The sequence below is a fragment of the Patella vulgata genome, chromosome 7 (assembly GCF_932274485.2).
Source record: "Patella vulgata chromosome 7, xgPatVulg1.2, whole genome shotgun sequence".
NCBI lineage: Eukaryota > Metazoa > Mollusca > Gastropoda > Patellidae > Patella > Patella vulgata.
Window position 1 is genome coordinate 40963311 of NC_065885.2, and position 13493 is coordinate 40976803.

The following is a 13493-nucleotide window of genomic DNA, read 5'->3' on the forward strand; positions in this document are numbered from 1 at the left end:
TGCTTGGACGATTTAGCTGATTTAGCTGCTGTGGGCGTATGTTTTGTTGCCTGACAACCTATCTTTGTAATATACAGATATTTTTATTAAAATAGAATGAAGCTTTTGACATATTTATATTAACAACCTGCAGGGTAGGATTGTCATTAACCAAACTGAAGACAAACATAATGTCCATAAGGTGTTGGGTGATTTTTGAAATAGGTAGAACTCTATATATTTTTTTTACCATAATTCAATGCAAGCAGTAAGGTCACATATATAGAATTATATAATGAAGATAGTAAAGGAAAGATAGACAGTTTGTCTGTAATTTGACTTGGTTGTGTCATTCTATTTTTCAGAATTATTGTATTTTTTAAATAATTAGCAATGAAAGCACTGCACTTTTATGAATGGATGATTGTAGATCTCATTGGATAGATGCACTTTAATCTTGTGATTTTGAATGTAACAATATCCTATCACCAAGATAACATTTGAGAATGTTTTTAGGGTGAATTCTCTCATAATTGAATTCCTTAGAAGTGTTGGAAATCACCTTTATATGGTGCAGCCATGGGTATAATATGTGTCCTTTTCAAAGCATTGGTATGAGGCAAGGATATGTCAAGATTGATCAATAGGCCACAAGTATGAGAGCCACTTAAATAATCCCACTATCACCCATTCAGGGGCTAGCCGTCCAGATGGTGATGTTGCATGGCCTTTGTGGGCGACACACACTTTACTAATTTCTGATTTTTAACCTTTGGGCCTATGTTTCACTGTAAAGTTGTTATACGTAGGTTGTTGATATTCTTGTGTCTTTATATGTCAAGTCTACAATCCTGACAATAATCATGTCTAGTCAAATCAGGGGTGAATTTTCATTGCGTCTCAGTATATGAATGTAAATGATTTTTATTTGTATTATTTGAACTATAAAGTCACCACTATTCCAAATCATATTTTCAACCAGTTGATCACCATAATAATTTCAGTTATGTATATGATAATTAATGCCTTCTAGTGTTCACATAGAGAAAAAGAAAGTTCAAAATAAAGTCCACAAATTTATTACCAATCGTTTCTGAGCATCTTAAAATATGTAACTGTAAATGAGTAAACGTAAACAAAATGAAAATGATTTACATTAATGATTGTACACTCTTGTTTGACTTAGTATTATTGTTGTATAGTACGTACATACATTCTAGAATGATGTTTTTAAATTCAAAGCAATGCATGGTTAGACCATGGTATTGTGTGTAACTCAGAAATGATTGGATGAAAATAACTTCAAACCAAATTTTCTTTTTTCTTGTATTTTGAACTACATGCTATTGCCATTAAAAATGTATATCTCAGCATGTTGTATATTTAAAAACTATAACACTTCTATTTATTTAGTTAATTAACTCCACACAAACTTACCATAATGAAAATAAATATATTTTATTGAATATTTTTACTATTATTAATATTTTTCATACTCCATATAATATAAGAGAGATGTTTGATGTGGGACTAGCTGAGATTTTGAAAACATTGGAGCCAACGAACTCATATACTTATATGAGCTACCCAGACCGCCCCTGATAATTTTAATACCGGGCTAAATCTGGTGTTCACATATCTAACAAACCATTGAGCTACCTTTGATTATAAACCCATGACAAAGGACGTTTTTATACACCCACTCTTTTTCATATCGTCGTTGGCTCCTATGTTGCGTTTTAACGAAATAATTAATTCGTTATAACGAAATAACTAATTCGTTTAAACGAGGTCTGTCACGGAATCAAGTGGCGTTGTTTCAATTGACGGCTTATACGTGACAAGGAGCAGGGTCGTTTGTCCAACCTCGTCGGTTCTCTCCGGGTCCACCTGTTTCCTCCCACTGCTAAATATCCCTACGCGCAAACGAATTATTGAAATAAAATTGAACCATGTGTTAATCCTAGCTTATGTCGCAGTTCCAGGGTTACCGCCTCAAGCCCGACAGCATATCGATAACCATATAGACCACGATTGTTTTTTTAACATATTTTTTTCTTTAAATTTGGTGTTCATAGCATTGGGGTAATTAGTTGACGTGTTAAATCGAATTCTTTAAAACGAATTAACTTCTTTTACTTATAGTTCTATCGGTGGACTATGGCGAGAGTCCAAAAATAAAAGCATTGAAATAATATAAGTGGTCCAAAAAGAGCCTCAATCTTGGAAAAAAGTTGAAAAATCCTTAAATTACTGAAAATGCTCTTCTATTTTTCTTTCTTTGGAGAACAGCTGAATGGATTTTTCTGAAACTTCTTGTACAGAAGGTTAGGTAACCAAACAATTACTTGTTAAAACTATCCCGACAATGATCCAAAAACCGGAAGTAGTCGAAAAAATATCCGATATTTTGAGAAAAAACCCCCATAAAAAGTGTAAAAATGGTGATCTTGCGAAAAAAGTTATTACTACGTAAGATTTCACCGAATCAAAACAACTAAAGTGTCATTGGAGAGCCCGAACAATGGACAATCGCATGACATCTAAATGGTAAAAATTCGCGGGTTAGGCAATATATAATGAAACGATGAAAATCTATTATTTTCCTTTATGAACCCTATTCAGACGCTTTTATCTCGAAAACTTCTCTTATTTCCTTTCTTTTACTTCTGTTACTTAGAGTCCTAACGGTGGTCTATGGTGTGATTCCAAATATAAAAGCCGCAATATAGTATAAATGGTCCAAAAGGGCCACAGTCTTTGAAAAAGTCGAAAAATCGTTATATCTGTAAATCTGCTTCTAATGGTATAAGGGAGGTAAAACTGTCCAATGGATCTTTCTGAAACTTCTTTTACAGGAGGTTAAGTTCCCATACCACTTGTTAAATCTATCCCGATAATGATCCGTAAACAGGAAGTAGTCAAAAAATTATTCGATATTTTTTTTTTTTTTAAAAAACCAGTAAAAAATCGGTGCTCTTGCAACAATCGGGATTTCACCGTCGGGTGTGACCGGATCAAAACATCTAAAGTATCATTTGGTAGCTCGATAAATGGGCTATTGTATGAAACACTTCCTGTCTGATTCCTGAAAGCCGGTTCAGTGCTGCTTGCAGGTCTAGTTATTATTATTATTATTTACCGCGGGAGCCTATTTCTCCATGATCGAAAACAGATATCGATCTGGGGTTTTATTTTCTCTCGGGAAACTGGGTGGTGGCTACTTGATAAAGTATTTTCGAAACTTCTGCGCAGACCGGAAGTGGCCGAATTTCGTGCGGTGCATAAAAATTAAAAAACGGCCGTAACGTCGTCAATTCTGTACATATTTTCATACAAATGACATTTTCAGAAACCCTGGGTCTTTTCTCGGATGATAGCAGTTGAAAATTTCGAAATTTCTAAACTTCGTTGCTGACTTTTGTTATTTTTCAAAATTTTCAAATTTGACCTACATTTTTGGGTACTTGAAGGCAATCCGATTCCAGTAATATAACTTTCATTCAGATTTATCACCCTTTATTTTTCGATTTTTTTCGAATTTTCTGCCCATTTTGTGAGCCCGAGTTTCTGAAACTTCTGGAACATGAAGTTATTGTCCAAATCCAACTGATAAAGCTATTTCGACAAGGATCCATAAACCGGAAGTGGTCGAAAAATTGTCCGATATTTTGAAGAAAACGCCAAACATGGGTGCTTTTGGGAAAAACGTGATTTCTCCACCCGATATCAACGGATTAAAGAAATTAAGGTATCGGTGGGTAGCCCGGGGATTTGACTATCATATGATACGAATTCCACACGAATCCTATGAGAGGGCAGCAAAATATGACATGCTGGAAATCAAGTATTTTCTGATTTGCAGCGTTTTTGGACGCCTGTGTCTCGAAAACTGCTCCAAGGATTTTTTTTAAACTTTACCTATCGAGAGTCCCTTCGGTAGTCTTGTGCATGAATCCATCCAATAAGACATTGAAATGTCTGGAATAGGTAAAATAACGTACTGAAAATCGAAAAAAGTTGAAAAATCGTGAAATTTTGGAAAATGCTATATTATTTTATTATTTAATCAGATTTTTACGAAAAGGTTACACATTCAGATAGCGGACCTAATTACGATTCTAACGATGTATAATATGTATTGAGTTATTGAAATTTAATTTTCGATATTTTGACATTTTTGAATTTTTGACACTTTTGAACATAGGATTTCTCAGGGCCATTTTATCTGATCAGATAATGTAATATATTATTACAGAGCCCTGTGGCTATCTAATTGCCCAAATTGGTTATTAAAACTATCCCGACAATAATCTCAATACCTGACGTATTCAAAAAATGAAGAAAAAGGGTTAAAAAAAATTAGCGCTCGTGCGAAAAACTTGATTTCTCCATCAGATCTTAGCGGACCAAAAGAACCAAAGTGTCGCTGGATAGCCCCATTAATGGATTATCATATGACATCTGAATGATACGATTTAGATGGCTAGAAAATAAATTATGGTACATCGAAAATCTAGTATTTTCCGTTTTGGATCATTTTGAGACGCCATTTTCTCGAAAACGAAAACTATGATTTTTCTTAAACTTTTTTTACTCAGAGTCCTATCGGTGGACTATGGCGTGAGTCCAAAAATAAAAGCATTGAAATAATATAAGTGGTCCAAAAAGAGCCTCAATCTTGGAAAAATGTTGAAAAATCCTTAAATTACTGAAAATGCTCTTCTATTTTTCTTTCTTTGGAGAACAGCTGAATGGATCTTGTACAGAAGGTTAGGTAACCAAACTACTTGTTAAAACTATCCCGACAATGATCCAAAAACCGGAAGTAGTCGAAAAAATATCCGATATTTTGAGAAAAAAACCCCATAAAAAGTGAAAAAAATGGTGATCTTGCGAGAAAAGTGATTACTACGTAAGATTTCACCGAATCAAAACAACTAAAGTGTCATTGGAGAGCCCGAATAATGGACAATCGTATGACATCTAAATGGTAAAAATGCGCTGGTTAGGCAATATATAATGAAACGCTGAAAATCTATTATTTTCCTTTTTGGACCCTATTCAGACGCTTTTATCTCGAAAACTTCTCTTATTTCCTTTCTTATACTTCTGTCTATGGTGTGATTCCAAATAAAAAAGCCTCAATATTGTATAAATGGTCCAAAAGGGCCACAGTCTTTGAAAAAGTCGAAAAATCGTTATATCTGTAAATCTGCTTCTAATGTTATAAGGGAAGTAAAACTGTCCAATGGATCTTTCTGAAACTTCTGGTACAGGAAGTTAAGTTCCCATACCACTTGTTAAATCTATCCCGATAATGATCCGTAAACAGGAAGTAGTCAAAAAATTATTCGATATTTTTTTTTTAAAAAACAAGACAGTAAAACATCGGTGCTCTTGCAACAATCGGGATTTCACCGTCGGGTGTGACTGGATCAAAACATCTAAAGTATCGTTTGGTAGCTCGATAAATGGGATATTGTATGAAACACTTCCTGCCTGATTCCTGAAAGCCGGTTCAGTGCTGCTTGCAGGTCAAAAGTCTGAAAGCCTATTGAGATTACTAAAATTATTATTAAGCTTTCATATTACATATGAAAGCTTATTGTTTCTGTTAAGATTATTATTGTTATTTTTTTGTGTGTTTTGTCCACAAATCGGATTTCTCAGAATCTAACCATAGGATCGTTCTGAAACTTTTACCTATCCCCCCAAAAATGGGTGGTGGCTGTTGATTAAATATATTTTCAAAACGTTTTACGAATCCGAAATCACCGAATTTTACGAAGGAATGCATTTGACCTACAATGCTGTAACTTTGTGACTATTTGACCTATTTTACTAATTCTTTTTTCTTTGAGTATCTTGAAACATTTACTTCAAATCTGCAATTTCGGATTTTGGCATTTCGAAAATTCGTCGCTGTCATTTCGAACCGGAAGTTATTACCAATTTGACAACTTCTTTAATAGTTGTGCGATTTTCGTGAAATTTAGAATGTTAGTAGATCTTGCCAATGCGACTTCAATGATGTCCTTGGAAATTTTCTAAATTATCTCCCCTTGGTGAAATTAAGGATCAAAGTTTTCAAAAAAATCGTCGAAATATAGGTCAGAATGACCTAAAAAAAAAATTCGATACTAGACAAGTAATTACTGATTCGTACACAAAATATGGAGTTTGTCGATCGAACCGGAAGTGCCACCATCTTTAAACGTGAAAAATCAAAAAGGCTTTTTTGCTATTTTACTTACAGACTCGGGCGTCATATTTTCGGAATCCTGGAAGGAATGCCTAAAAATCTATCGGATCAGAATTTTGATTTCGGTCACGTGATGGTCACCATTTTGAATTGAAAATGAAAAATAGAAGCAATTTGAAGGGCCGGGATTTTGGAACACAAGAACTCTCCTTCTAATTAAGCTAGAATGTTCAAACTTGGTGTAGGCGTTCACTAGGTCAATGTCATGATTGAGTTCAAAGATGAGCATTTTTTGCCTAGGGTAATCAGAGATAAGCAAGCTGATTTGTTGATTCTTTAGGGCACGATGACATTGGTTATAATGAATGGAGGGCGATGAAACTCTTGTCAATCGAGAGGCTAATAGCTGGCCTGTTGTGTGAAATCATTGTATCATTTTTTGAAAATGTCCGGGGTAGCCGAAAAAAGGAGATCGAAATCCAAAAAGTCGTATTTTTACGATTTGGGGCATTTTTAGAGGTCGTGTAAAGTAAAATAAAGCATGCATATACATATATTATTGATATTAAATATATCATATAAAAAACTAAACAATGAATCAGCTGTCATTGACAGATTTTATATTATAAGCATGGTCAGTGGAAGGTCAGCGTATTGTCTAACTTGAACTCACTGACTCCGTAACATTATTGTGGGTATGGTATAAGCTGAATTTGATGAGATGCACATATCTCGTATGACTATTTGGTACTTACAGTGTTAGACGGCGCTATTGCACTTTCGTACCTCTACCAGTTCCCGTGGTCGTAGGCACTTGAAATTTTCAGAGGATGTTAAGGGGGGCTAGCAATGACCACACACCAAATTTCAGCCGAATCGATAAATAACTTTTTATTTTACCGACCTTTTAATTTCTAACGAGAGAGAACTTCATCCGTTTGACGCCATTTGCTTTGTTTACTAATTAGACTTGAATAACAAGACACTAAGACGGAAACCGACTCGAATAACAAGACACTTAGACGGAAACCGACACACTGCACCAGCTGCCTAACACTGCAGTTCATAAAAATTAATATAATTTTCGTATACTTTAATTTTTGCGCGAAGCCACCATTTTCTATAAAATACTATTTGGTGTTGATCAGTGGATTGGCCGTTAGGTGTAAATATTGCCGTGACCTTGATTTTGACCTTGAGGCCAAACTTCCCACCCATATCGGGGCCTTTGCGTTTATGCTTGCCGTGGCCTTATTTCTTACTGTATTATCAAAGTTAATGTTCGAGGTGAAAGCAGAGATGACGTCCTTCAGAAAAGATAATTGGGTCAAAGTCGTAGGTCAAGGTCATGTTACAGAAAACTAAACTCAAACTTTTCAAAGTCATTTTTGGGACATTTGACCTTGACTTACGACCTTGACCCCGTAACCATTTTTGAAGGCTATCACATTGGCTTGAAACATGAACGTTTACCTTGGTCCTGTCGCACACTGCTCGGTCAGAAAACGGTCAAACGCAGAGGGTCCGTGTCCGAAAGGAAGTCAATGGGCGTGGTCAATGTGAAAGGTCGTGGTGACCTCCACTAGTCACCGTTAACCATCCGTAACCTTGACTCTGACCTTGAGTCCAAACGTCCCATCCATCTCGGGCCCTTTGCGTTTATGCTTGCCGTGGCCTTATTTCTAACTGTATTATCAAAGTTAATGTTCGAGATTAAAGCAGAGACGACGTCCTCCAGAAAAGATAATTGGTTCAAAGTCGTAGGTCAAGGTCATCTTACAGAAAACTAAACTCGGACTTTTCAAAGTCAGTTTTGGGACATTTGACCTTGAGTCCAAACGTCCCATCCATCTCGGGCCCTTTGCGTTTATGCTTGCCGTGGCCTTATTTCTAACTGTATTATCAAAGTTAATGTTCGAGATTAAAGCAGAGACGACGTCCTCCAGAAAAGATAATTGGTTCAAAGTCGTAGGTCAAGGTCATCTTACAGAAAACTAAACTCGGACTTTTCAAAGTCAGTTTTGGGACATTTGACCTTGACTTACGACCTTGACCTCGTAACCATTTTCGAAGGCTATCACCTTGGCTTGAACCATCGACGTTTACTTTGGTCCTGTCGCACACTGTTCGGTCAGAAAAGGGTCAAACGCAAAGGGCCCGTGTCCGAAATGAAGTCAATGGGCGTGGTCAATGTGAAAGGTCGCGGTGACCTCCACTAGTCACCTTTAACCAACCGTGACCTTGACTTTGACCTTGAGTCCAAACTTCCCATCCATCTCCGGCCCTTTTCGTTTATGCTTGCCGTGACCCTATTGCTTACTGTATTATCAAAGTTAATGCTTGAGGTGAAAGCAGAGACAACGTCCTTCAGAAAAGTTAAAAAGGTCAAAGTCGTAGGTCAAGGTCATGTTACAGAAAACTAAACTCAAACTTTTCAAAGTCAGTTTTGGGACATTTCCCCTTGACTTACGACCTTGACCCCGTAACCATTTTCGAAGGATATCAACTTGGCTTGAATCATGGGTATTTACCTTGGTCCTGTCGCACACTGCTCGGTCAGAAAACGGTCAAACGCAGAGGGGCCCGTGCCCGAAAGGAAGTCAATGGGCGTGGTCAATGTGAAAGTTCGTGGTGACCTCCACTAGTCACCTTTAACCATCCGTGACCTCGACTTCGACCTTGAGTCCAAACTTCCCATCCATCTCGGGCCCTTTTCGTTTATGCTTGCCGTGACCATATTTCTTACTGTATTATCAAAGTTAATGCTTGAGGTGAAAGCAGAGACAACGTCCTTCAGAAAAGATAATTGGGCCAAAGTCGTAGGTCAAGGTCATGTTACAGAAAACTGAACTCAAACTTTTCAAAGGTCACGGATGGTTAACGGTGACTAGTGGAGGTCACCACGACCTTTCACATTGACCACGCCCATTGACTTCCTTTCCGACACGGGCCCCTCTCCGTTTGACCCTTTTCTGACCGAGCAGTGTGTGACAGAACCAAGGTAAACGTCCATGATTCAAGCCAAGGTGATAGCCTTCGAAAATGGTTACGGGGTCAAGGTTGTAAGTCAAGGTCAAATGTCCCAAAAATGACTTTGAAAAGTTTGAGTTTAGTTTTCTGTAACATGACCTTGACCTACGACTTTGACCCAATTATCTTTTCTGAAGGACGTCGTCTCTGCTTTCACCTCGAACATTAACTTTAAAAATACAGTAAGAAATAAGGCCACGGCAATCATAAACGCAAAGGCCCTGATATGGATGGGAAGTTAAGACTCAAGGTCAAAATCAAGGTCACGGCAATATTCACACCTAAAGGCCAATCCACTGATCAACACCAAATAGTATTTTATAGAACATGGTGGCTTCGCGCAAAAATTAAAGTATACGAAAATTATATTAATTTTTATGAACTGCAGAGATAGGCAGCTAGTGCAGTGTGTCGGTTTCCGTCTTAGTGTCTTGTTATTCGAGTCTAAATAGTAAACAAAGCAAATGGCGTCAAACAGATGAAGTTCTCTCTCGTTAGAAATTAAAAGGTCGGTAAAATAAAAAGTTATTGATCGATTCGGCTGAAATTTGGTGTGTGGTCATTGCTAGTCCCCCTTAACATCCTCTAATAATTTCAAGTTCCTACGACCACGGGAACTGGTAGAGGTACGAAAGTGCAATAGCGCCGTGTTAGACTTTGTCGTAACGTTACGGTCTCCATTCATCAAATCGTCGTTGGGGCTATAATACGATTTTGAATCAAGTTATTTATCACTGAGGACTCAAAATTAGGTTTGATGTAGCTCTGCTCATTTACAGTGGCGAATTTAACGGGCTCATGGGTTCCAGCTCCCTCATCTAGAAATTTCACAGCACCCGCATGGATTGTGGCTAATTTTGTGGCAGAATTATATTTTTCTGGGGGAGGTACTTCTAAATGGCTCCGACACAAGTGCCTTAAATGCCATGAAATCACGTTTTCGGCCTCCAATTAAAATTTCTTAGCGGGAGAACCCCCTGACCCGACCCCCTTGCGGGGCTTCACGGTCGGTATCAGCCCCCCTCCCCACCACCATGGTTAATCCGGCGTTGATGTTCCCTCTTGTGCAGCTGCAAAAGAATGTACAAGTTCATTGCCTCATTGTCAAAGATCCCACTTTTCTACCCCAGTTCGGGTAATGAGGTCGAGCGTATATTGTATAGGGGATATTAAACAAGCAAACAGTATGGCTGATGTCTCCCGCCAAAACCCCAAAGTAAAAGATGACACATTAATTAATCGCACTTTCATATTTTTTTCAAAAGTATCGAGCAATCAAACTATACTGTAAATTTCATCACTCTCTGTCAGATAGAAATCAAGGTTATCTTGTCCCAAAGCATCGACCAATGAAATTGCCAAGCTGTAGCTCAAAATGTTCAGTCAAGACCTGATGGACATCTACACCAAGTTTAAACATTCTAGCTCAATTAAAAGCTGGGTTGTTATGTTCCAGTACTTCATTATAACCAAAGTTATCATACCCCAAAGCATCAACCAATTCAAAGTCCCGGCCAATCAAGTTGCTTTGCTTATCCTGACTAAGAGAATGCTCATTGTCGAACTTGGTCAAGGTAATATGGTCAAGGTACTAATGTAATGAAACTATACACAAAGTTTCATCAAATTGCTTATCTCTGCTTACCCATTTTAATAGTCCCCTGCCAATCGAAAAGCCCCCCGACCCACCCACTCCACTCCCGTGTAATACATTAGGTTATAATTGTGTTACAAACGTATCACAAGGAGCATTTGAATATTCTCTCTGAGGCATCTGATACCACTTGTCATTGAGGTGTTCACACAGCCAACTCATTTTTGTTTGTTTGTGTTATCTTTATTCAGTATAAATCAACTAATACAAATGAAAAAAAGTACTTGGTTTAATGAGATTATCTTTTGAGAGTTGGTCATACAGGTATCACTAATCATAATTGCTCTTAACTTCAAATATATACACGATTATGTGTATTCTAAATATCAAATAAAACAATGATGATTTCTTTACAATAGCAGTACAACAAATTTATTCGCAATATTTTCCTTTGATCAGTTGATCAAAAACCTGATTATATTTACAATATATTCTAGGTCTTTGCTCTTTATTCCATTGGTTCAAAATATGATAAAAGAGGCTTATCAAAAAGTTTATATCATGTAGTCTTATATAACAAATAGAACAATGACATACAAGATGTTTCAAATCATAATCTATTTGCATTATTTATTTCAATAATTTGACCTGTGATATTCATGTATAAAGCAAAATAGTAAACATTGAATTTCATTCACTTTTATGTATAATATAGTATTAAACCGGTTAATTATTGTATACAACATTTATTTAATTTCATAGCAACATTTTATGCCCAGTCCGTGCATAGCATTATGATGTGAAATCCCATTTCATTTCAATTATAATAGTCTTCATCTAGAAACAATATTACTATTTATATTGGTATGTTACTACCAAGATATAACAATAAAATTAGCAAAAGTATGTATAAATTAATAAAGTTCTCTTTAGTATCTTTCATGAATAGTCAATTGTTCAATACCATTATTTCTCTTCACTTTATGCAAATAAATTGAAATGGGATTTAATGATCAACTATTTTACTTCAGAACTTACATAAATCATTTGGTGATAAAGAAACATACATTTCTAGTATTTTTCTAACATAGTGTACTATACTATGCATCATTATATAGAAGACATATGAATGAATAAACAAAAATATGGCAAAATGAACAACATGAGAATGATTGTAGAAGTATAAGAACAAAGCAATTGTTTAATATTAAAAATATTTGATTTTCTTCTATTTTAAAGTTACATCCTTTACATTTGTATTTATACATTGTATGCAAAACATAATTAGAGAGAAATGGGTTTAACGTCCACTCAACACAAACAAGGTCATTTCGGGACTAACATATGGTTTAATTTTATTTCAATAATTTGCTTGCGCGTAGGGGTCTTTAGCAGTGGGGGGAAACCAGAGTACCCGGAGAAAATCAGGAGTATGGACAGGTGACCCTACTCCTTGCCACGTACAACCAGGGATTCGAGACCACGCCAGTTGACTTAATGGCAGGCCGTATGATACAGCATGCACACACTAACCATTCTGCCATCCAACCCAATACAGCAAGGATGAACAAATATTAGCATGTTTTAATGTTCATTATTAAAATAGAATACAAACAATGTAAGAATAATTATAATATCATGTATCAAACCAAAACAAATAATTCAATTTCAATAACTATTGAGAGCTGGCTGAAAAATTCTAAACCCATCTGTGAAAGAACTGTATAGAATTGTATAAAGTCCATTGTTTCCATTTATTTTTCTATGTAGTCACTTTTGAAGTGTACACTCTCACTCTTTAGTTAATGATGTTGCATGGCCTTGATGTCTGCCAGGAAGAAATTATCTTCAGTTACCCTTAAAAAATTGATCACAGCTGACATGACGTAATCATAGAGGGAAAATGATATCATCCATTTATGAACAGAAGTATTGTTTGAATAGAACACCTTTATAATACTTCTATTGATAGTCTGGCTGTTTTTAAGGTAGTCAATCAGCAGAATAGTTTAGGAATCATAAACGAGTGAACCCATCACCTGTCCAGTCGAAAGAACTGACCTGGCTTGATTGGGGACTTGCGAGTCTGGATGCTTCCATTGTTTTTATTGAATTTTGCATTCTGGTTGCAACTGATGAATCCAGGTCTCCTCTATGTTTAAAAATCTGGCTAAAATTTTTTTAGGAAATATTGAAAACAGCAAAGATTGTCACTGGATGTCACTGGATCAAGTACCTCCTGCAACCACTTCTTTAGTGCAGAAAAGGAAGGGCCATTGTCTCCTATAGTGGAGACCGTATCCACATATTTCAATGTTTGGGTTAGGACTTTCAGTTGCAGATACTTGATGACTGCCATATAGATAGTTCTGTCCATTTTTGGTGATTTCAATGGGTAGGTTCACAAGATTGTCTGGTACAAATACAATAATAACACTTCAGCTGCAGGTCTTATGTCTATGATTCATTCAATGATTCTACTTGTGGTGGTAAAAGCCAATTAAATCTCTCCTCTTCAGATCTAGAACTTTTCAGCCAGCTGTTGTATTATAGTGTATCCACACAAAGAAAAATTAACACAGAGAAAAATCATTATTACATAATAAATATATAAAATGACAATAAATGATGTGGTATTCATATTTCAATCAGAAGACGGAGAAAAATGGGGTTTAAGTCCACTCG

General features: G+C 36.3%; 1 protein-coding gene across 1 annotated transcript in view; it reads left to right on the plus strand.

Moving 5' to 3' along the window:
* Positions 1-9418: 9418 nt before the first annotated feature.
* LOC126828379 (immunoglobulin A1 protease autotransporter) overlaps positions 9419-13493 on the plus strand; it is a 120748-nt gene continuing 116673 nt past the window's right edge. Inside the window, exon 1 of the mRNA XM_050558157.1 lies at positions 9419-9722. The gene's annotated coding sequence lies outside the window, so the exon portion shown is untranslated. The remainder of the gene's footprint in view (positions 9723-13493) is intronic.